The sequence below is a fragment of the Zingiber officinale genome, chromosome 2B (assembly GCF_018446385.1).
Source record: "Zingiber officinale cultivar Zhangliang chromosome 2B, Zo_v1.1, whole genome shotgun sequence".
Lineage (NCBI taxonomy): Eukaryota > Viridiplantae > Streptophyta > Magnoliopsida > Zingiberales > Zingiberaceae > Zingiber > Zingiber officinale.
The window spans coordinates 72501366-72510577 of record NC_055989.1 but is presented as its reverse complement, the minus strand read 5'-3'; positions in this window follow the sequence as shown (position 1 = coordinate 72510577).

The window sequence follows — 9212 nt, the reverse complement described above, 5'->3', positions numbered from 1 at the left end:
TAACATCAAATAAAAAATATAATCACCCTTCTAATCAAAGATTACACGTATAATACACAATTATTTCATCAAATATAGTAATATAATATTAATTACATTATATTACATTATAAATTTAATTATATTACAAACTTAATTATATTACGCTTAATCATGTGGCAAACGTAATATATTTAAGTTTGTAATATAATTAAATTTATAATGTAATTAATATAACACAACATATAAATGCATCATATTTTTTTTTTAGGGTAAACATGAAAATGATGCACTTTAATTTTAGCCTTTTCAAAATAGGATTTTATTTATAAAAAATATATTAAAAGTCTGTTTTTTATATTTGTTATTGAAATATTTTATGATTATGTGTAGTAATTATGATGGTGCATATATATTGCATCTATAATATAATATATAAATGTGTATCAATTAGTATCCGTTTAAAAACCTCATATATCATAAAAAAAAATTAATTTAATTATTTTTATATCAGATATTAAACTAATAAAAACATGTATTATATTTGATCTTATCAAGCTATCGGATTAAAAAGAATCAACACATATTATTTTTTATGTAAAAAATAATCAAAAAATTACTAATAAAATTTAAATTTTTCTATAGTGTGAAAAAAATATTAATTTAATTTAATTTAATTCATTTTACTTTCACCAAAATTAATTATTAAAATCTAAATTCTTAATTAAATTGTCAAGTAACGATATATATATATATATATATATATATATTAATTATTTATCGTGAGATAATTATAGTCATAATTATTATCATTGTAGGTATTATGATTGTAGTTGCTTTTTAAAATGCTACCATTCATTCAAATATTAAAGCTATTCACCCTAAATTTTTACAAAACTACTCATTAGTTTAGAACTCACAGTCAATAAAATAAATAAATACAAACTCACACATAATAAATAATAATATGAGTAATTTTACTAAATTCATTTTTATCAACTAACTATTTACAAAATATATAATTGTAAAAAAAAACATATTTTAAATTTATTTATTATTAGAATATTTTTAAAATATTTTTTTATTAATAAGTGATCAATTTAGATGTTAATTTAAATGGATAGAAATAATATGGGATGAAAAACAAAGCATCCTTTGTTTTTGTTATCATTAAAAAGGTATTTTATTTTAAAAAAATACTCTATTTTTTTATGGAAAAAATCATAATGGCACCCCTTTGTTTAATGAATCATCAAAGGAACGTTATATTTTAATTTATTATCATAAGGATGCTCACATATCCTTATAAAATGATATAATTATCATCCGTTATAAAATAGTAATTTATTTTCATTATTATATCTCATCTATTTTTTTCATCTAAATTGACGCATTGGAGTAGTTACAATTAAGTTGTCATACAATTATAGTAGCTACACCATAGAAAAAAAAAGTAAGACTAAAATTGGTTGGAGCCTCCGAAAATGATTTATATGATGTTTCTTAAGCTTGAAACATAGTCATTACGGGTTCCACCCTTATAACAAGTTGTAGATATTTGAACGAGCTTCGATATGATATATTGTGTCTCGAATGATTATGTTGGTTAGTCCTAGGAAAACGTACCGATTTCACTGTAAAAAAATTTTTGTACAAGTGTCGAACCTTTCCTTAAATAACCTATTGAGTTATTTAGAAATTAAATTAAGAATCACAGACGGAACTTAACATCATTGATTCCAAATTTAACTTATCTGTTCTTAATGGTTTAGATTTGAATCGCAAGCGGAACTTAACACTATTGATTCAAATTCACCTAAGTTATTAATTCCATAAATATTAATTTCCAAAATCGACTTCCAGGACTGCATGGCGAGGCACTGGCCTTCTTGGATATGGGAGCAACCACCACCGCCTAGGCAAAGCCTTTTAAGGAAAGCTAATATTTATTTCCTTAAATAACTCTAGGTTAACCAAAAAGAACAATCGAATCACAAATTCGAAAAAGAAGAAAACACAAAATCGAAAAATAAATTCGATAAACTAGATCTAATTGCCTCTTGTATTTAGAATTTTTACAAAAAGAAATAACTAGCATGATGTGGAAAACAATTGCTAATTATACCTTCTCTTTGTAAACTAAGAACCTCGAGATCTTTTGTCGTATTCCTCGCCTCGCCTTGGACGTTGTGTGGGCAACGATCCTCCAAGATGAACATCACCCAAAAGAGTCCTTCCTCTTCCTCTAGAATTCGGCCACCACCACCACCAAGGAGAAGAGAGCAAAGGGAAAGGGAGAAGGGAGAAGGTCGGCCACCAAGAGATCTCCAAGCAAAAGAATAAGAGTTGTTCTCCATGAAGTCCTCTCACCCCTTCTTTTATATTACTTGCCCAAGGTAAATAAGGAAAAACTTTTTACAAAAAATAAAATCATCCAATAGGGAATGCGTCCTCACTGGTTCTCTCCTCTAGTTGCTTACCTCTACTTATCACTTGTAGTTGCTTAACTTATCTTTGACACTAGGTCTTCCTACCAGTTATCAAGTCTGTTGGAGTGTATACTGAAAGCCTAAGCTTTGTAAACATTCATTATGAATAAAGAATCACATTTGGTCAAATTGTCTACATTTGTTTGTAGTTGTTCATTTAATTTATATTGTAGATAACATAGTATGTGGTGTCACATGCAGAAGATGATGTTATCAGTACCTTATAAATTATAAACAGTAGCTCACGACTAAAATGGAAAGGAACAAACCATTAGAAGGTCGTAGTGTAATTAGGTATTAGTTTATCTTGACTATATAATTACACTAGTACACTCAGAGTGTATTGAGTAGGACCATTTGAGGTCATTTCTTTTATACTGACTTTATAAAGAAACAAAGACCTCGGTTATTATGGAAGTGTGTGCTCTTAATCATAATATAATAACAAGCACATATATTTGATATTTATTTCTTTAATTTATCAATGGGTGAGATTTAGTTCGATGAATCAATAAGCCCGATAAGTTGGGAAATGATATCACTTATAGTGTGTGTTGTTGATTATAGAAGGAAACTGTGTCCTAGAGATACTAGGTTGATAATGTCCCCAAGAGGATCTCATAAGGATTGTCATGTTAAACCCTGCAGGTGGACTTAGTCCGACATGATGATAAGGTTGAGTGGTACTACTCTTGGACTTAGATATTAATTAAATGAGTTGTCAGTAACTCACTTAATTAGTGGACATTCGATATCTTAAACACAGGGAGACTAACACACTCATAATAAGAAGGAGCCCAAAAATATAATTTGGGATTGGTGCGGTAGTTCAATAATAGTTCTCTAGTGGAATGAATTATTATTGATAAAATTAAGTTGTGTGTTCGGGGCGAACACGGGATGCTTAATTTTATCGGGAGACCAAAACTAATTCCTCCTCTCGGTCCCTATCGTAGCCTCTTATTTATAGAGTTCTATACCCACCTATACCCACCTTCTATACCCACCAATAGGGGACCGGCCAAGCTAGCTTGGGAACCAAGCTAGGGCCGGCCTAGTTATAAAATTGGGTGGTCGGCCCTAGCTTGATCCCAAGCTAGTGGGGGCCGGCCAAATTAAATTAAAAAAGAATTTTAATTTTAATTTTTATTATGTGAAAGAAATAATTTATTAAAGAGAATTTAAATTAAAATATCTTTCTTATAAAAGATCTACAAAAGATTAAAGAAAGAGATTAGATCTCTTTCCTTATTTGTAGATTGGTGAGATATTTTATTTTCTCTTTAAAATTATTCACATGTTGATAAAATTAAAATTATAGAAATTTCCTTTTATCAACCATGAAGAGATTTTTGAAGAGAAATTTTATTTTTAAAATTTCCGGAAACAAATTAGGAAGTTTTAATTGTTGATTGAACTTGTCCAATTTGTTCTTCATGATGTGGCCGGCCACTTGAATTCAATTGGGGAAATTTTATTTTATTTTTCTCAATTAAATCATGTCAAGGAAATTAAGGAAATTTTATTGTAATTAAATTTCCTAATTTGCCTAGGCCAAGGAATATAAAAGAATGGGTGAGGGTGCCTTCATGAGACACAACCTCTATTATTTTCTCTCCCTTTTTTGTTCCTTGGTGTGGCCGGCCATCCTTTCCCTCTCTTCCTCTTGTGGTGGCCGAACCCCTCTATTCCCTTGGAGCTCTTGTGGTGGCCGGATACTACTTGGAGAAGAAGAAGAAGAAGGAGAGGAAGCTAGCATCTCTTGGAGCTTGGTTGGTATTTTGATTTTCTTCCTTGGTGAAGCTTCTTTCTTTGTGGCCGAACCTAGCTAGGAGGAGAAGAAGGTGGTTGGTGGTTTCTCATCTCGGAAGATCGTTGCCCACACAACGTCCGAGGTTAGAAGAGGAATACGGTAGAAGATCAAGAGGTTTTTCTACAAGGTATAACTAGTAATTTTTCTTTCCGCATCATACTAGTTATTTATGGAAATAATACCAAATACAAGAGGCTTACGTTCTAGAATTTCGAATATGTTTTTCGATGTTGTGTTCTTTTGTTTTTTCTTTTCCTAGTGATTTGATTGTTTTCTTCGGTTAACCTAAAGTTATTTTAGAAAATTAAATATTAGATTTCTATAAAAGGTTTTGTCTAGTCGGTGGTGGTTGCTCCCATATCCAAGAAGGCCATGTGCCTCGCCACGTCAGTACTGGGAACCAATTATGGAAATTAATATTTAATGGAATTAATAACTTAAGGAGACTTGGGTCGAACGTGTTAAGTTCCATAGGAGATCCAAGTCAAAACCTAAAAGAACAAATAGATTAAGTTTTGGATCAAACGTGTTAAGTTCCGCAGGCGATCCAAAATTTAATTTAAAAGAACACATGGTAGCTACGAAAAGGTTCAGACCTTTGTACAAAATTTTTGTATAGTGGAACCTATAGGTTTTCCGAGTAGCAACCAACAAAGTCTGCAGACCCAACTGGACTTCGGTCGATTGTCAAATCCCATGAACCTAACCAGACTTCTCGCTAGATATCCGGCCCCACGGACATATCTGGACTTCCCACCAGCTATCAGGTCCCGTGGACCTAGCTGGATTTCAACTTGGTGGAAAGTTTTAAAACTTTTAAAACTCTCTAATAAAACATGTGGCCAAATTCAAATAAGGAAAGTTTTTAAAATTAAAACCTCTCTTTTAAAACTTATAGTTTTCTTCAAAGAAAAGATTTTAAAAATTCAAAACAACCCTCCTATTTGAATTATTCTTGGTCGGTCCCTACAAGCTTGGTCACCAAGCAATAGGGTCGGCCCCTATAAGAGGATGTGGTCGGCCATTGCTTGGTCACCAAGCAATGGTCCGACCCTCTTCTTGGACACCAAGAAGAGCCTTTTATTTGGATGGACTTGAGGCTTTAATGAGGCTACGACAGGGACCTAGAGGAGAAATTGGTTTTGCCCTTCCGATGAGATTGAGTATCCCGTGCTCACCCCGAACACACAACTCAAGTTCATCGATAATAACTCATTCCACTAGAGAGTTACTACCGCACTATCGCACTACCGCACCAATCCCAAATTACATTATAGGCTCCTTCTTATCATAAGTGTGTTAGTCTTCCTGTGTTTAAGATTATGAATGTCCACTAATTAAGTAAGTTACTGACAACTCACTTAATTAATATCTAGCTCCAAGAGTAGTACCACTCAACTTCATTGTCATGTCGGACTAAGTCCACCTGCAGGGTTTAACATGTCAATCCTTATGAGCTCCTCTTGGGGGCATTCTCAACCTAGCTAGATAACTAGGACATAGATTCCTTCTATAATCAACAACACACACTATAAGTAATATCATTTCCCAACTTATCGGGCATATTGATTTATCGAGCTAAACCTCACCCTTTGATAAATCAAAGAAATAAATATTAAATATATGTGCTTGTTATTATATTAGGATTAAGAGCACACACTTCCATAATAACTGAGGTCTTTGTTCCTTTATAAAGTCAGTATAAAAGAAACGACCTCTAATGGTCCTACTCAATACACTCTAAGTGTACTAGTGTAATTATATAGTTAAGATAAACTAATACCTAATTACACTACGACCTACCAATGGTTTGTTCATTTCCATCTTGGTCGTGAGCTACTGTTTATAATTTATAAAGAACCGATAACACGATCTTCTGTGTGTGACATCACACACTATGTTATCTACAATATAAATTAATTGAACATCTACATTTGGTATATATAAATGTAGACACTTGACCAATGTGATTCTTATAAATGTTTATACAAAAGCTAGGCTTTTAGTATACACTCCAATAGGTTCAACAACCAAGCTAGCTAGAGAGCTCAGAATGACAAATCTATGAAAAGCTGTAGATTCGTCACCGAATTAAAAATAGAAATAAATGTGTCAGAAATGACAGATAGACCTAGAAAGCTCATAATAATATGAAACTGTAGGATCAGAAATATGCTAGGAAGGATGAATAGCATTCGTCGAAAATCGAGAGCGAATTGAATCGAAGTACGCAGTGAAAGAATAAAAGAAGAAAAGAAACAGAGAAGTCAAGCGCTAATACAAGTTGGTTTTACTTGGTTCAGAGCATTCGACGACTCTTACTCCAAGGCTCACACTCGTCGAGTGCTTTCGTTGGGCAATCCACTATCAGTTCATAAATGTATTACAGAAATTGGTTACAAGAACTGAAAATAAAAGTTATCGACAAGTAGAAAAGAAACAAAATGCAGTCTCTCATTCCAAAAACTTCGAAATAGACTTTCGATATTATCGGAGCCTTTTCGGAGCAGCACGCAAGAGAGAAACTTATAGTAGTTGTTGTTCTGAAGCTCTTGGTTAAAGACATTTATATAAGCCCATTTCGGGCACCTAGAACCCCTCCGGGCGCCTGGACCACGTGGCTCGGCGAGCCGACGCACTCCACATCCGCTTGTGGATGAATTTTCGAGTTGGGCCGCCAGGATCAACTCCGGGAGCCCGAATCGCCCGGATGCTTGCATCACCAGCCTGGGCGAACTGCTCCGAGCACCCAGATCCCTTCCGAGTGTCCGGATTCCCCTTTTCTACAACAGCTTCTTCCCTACAAAAAAGGTTAGTCCAAGCAATAGAAAATATTTTTACCCTGCAAAACTGAGTTAGCACAACATAAAAAAAATGAGTAGTAATTAGATCCTATCTCCTCGAGACCAGGATCTAGTCAAGGTCTCAATTTGGGATTTCCAAATGAACCTAAGCTGGACCAACGCCTACAGTTCCCTCAATGGGGAATGCGTCCGCACTGGTTCTCTCCTCCAGTTGCTTACCTCTACTTATCACTTACAGTTGCTTGACTTATCTTTGACACTAGGTCTTCCTACCAGTTATCAAGTCTGCAGACCCAACTGGACTTCGGTCGATTGTCAAATCCCACGAACCTAACCAGACTTCTCGCTAGATATCTGGCCCCACGGACCTATCTGGACTTCCCACCAGCTATCAGGTCCCGTGGACCTAGCTGGATTTCAACTTGGTGGCAGGTTCTTCTGACCAGTCAACTCCTACACATTTGGTAGAAAGGTTAGACAAACAACACATCTAATTTTAACTTATTTGTCATACATCAAACCAGATTATTAGTGCAACCTACACCAATAATCTTCCTCTTTTTGATGTAATGACAACCTGGGTTAAAATTAGAAAAAAAATATAATAAAGTAATAAAGCAAGCATTAAGCATGAAATGTGTAAATTGAGTTGATTTTTTTAACCCGACCCACTATCCTCCCCCTTTTGCATACAAAAAAAAAAACGCATAAAGCATAATTAAAGATTTAGCAAAAAGGATTTTACAATCTTAGTTCTTCAATCAAGTTTTAAACAATTATGTCAAGGATTTTGAAAACCAACTACTTTATACACGTAATGATTTCAAATAAAAACTTGACAAAAGGATAAAAACTCAGGTTCATTTGAGGGAGGAGAAAATGTTGCAAGTAAGCTTTCAAACATTTCAAAAATAATTTTTAAATAAAATATTTTTTAAAAATATTTTATTTAAAAATTATTTTTGAAATGTTTGAATTTCTTAAGTGTTTTTACAGAACATTTTCAAGGAAACATCCAAAGAAGTTTTAAAAGTAATTTTTTAAAAAAAAATTAAATAAAATGTTTAAGGAATTTTTAAGTTGAAAATATCTAAGTTTACTTCAAAAATTCCTAAGTAGACTTTTTTTAAAAAAAATTTATGAGTTAAAAAAGCCTGTAGAGAAAAGTTTAAAAAAATATAAGAAACAATTCTCTAAGTTAGATTTTTTTAAAAATTAAGGAATATTTTCAAAGGAAATTGAAGAGAATCTTTAAAGGAATTATAAGAGGATTTTTGAAAAAAATATTTTCTAAGGAAGACTTTCGAAAGACTTGTGCAGAAATATTTCAGAAAAAATTAAGGAAAAATTCTCTAAGTAAGATTTTCTAAAAAATATTTTGAAAATGATTTCTCGAATAATTTAATTACTAAGGAATATTTTTTAAAAATTTAAGAAAAAAAAAATTCGATCCTCCCCCTGCACCGGATATCTTTATTTGAAATATAATCATTCAATTACCAATATCTTTAGTATATACTAACCGTTATTTACTAACTAACTAACTATATAGAGGATAATAGTGTTTACTTGGTTAGACGAGTCAAGTATTTATGTAATAAGCAACAACAAGTTAAATAACTAAAGTGAAAGTAGCTAAAGGGAAACTGAATACTAGTAACTGAAGTAAGAGTAAAGTAACATCAAGTCAATATGGCTTAGTCAAACAAGCAAAATGCAACATAACAACAATCATAATAAGCATGAATGCAAAATATGATGTCATAGCATATGATGGGCAAACATTCATGGCAAATTAGCATAAATAAAATATACCTAGATTACTTATCTAAGTATCCTTAACCTTAATTAACTTAAATTTAAATCCTAAATTACCCACTTTTTCTCAAGAAAATGTCAAACTCCCAATTTTGATATTTCTTGTGATTTTCTTAATTTGTGTCAATTTAAATTAAGCATAATTCCTCAAGGTTTGACACACTTTACTATTTCAAAAAGTAATCATTTTAAATTAAGGCCTAACTTGCCCTTAACTTCCTAAGAAAATATCAAAATCTCAACTTAGCATTTCTTATCCTTTTCTCAAATGTGTCAATTTAAATTAAGTCCAATTCCTCAAATGTTGAC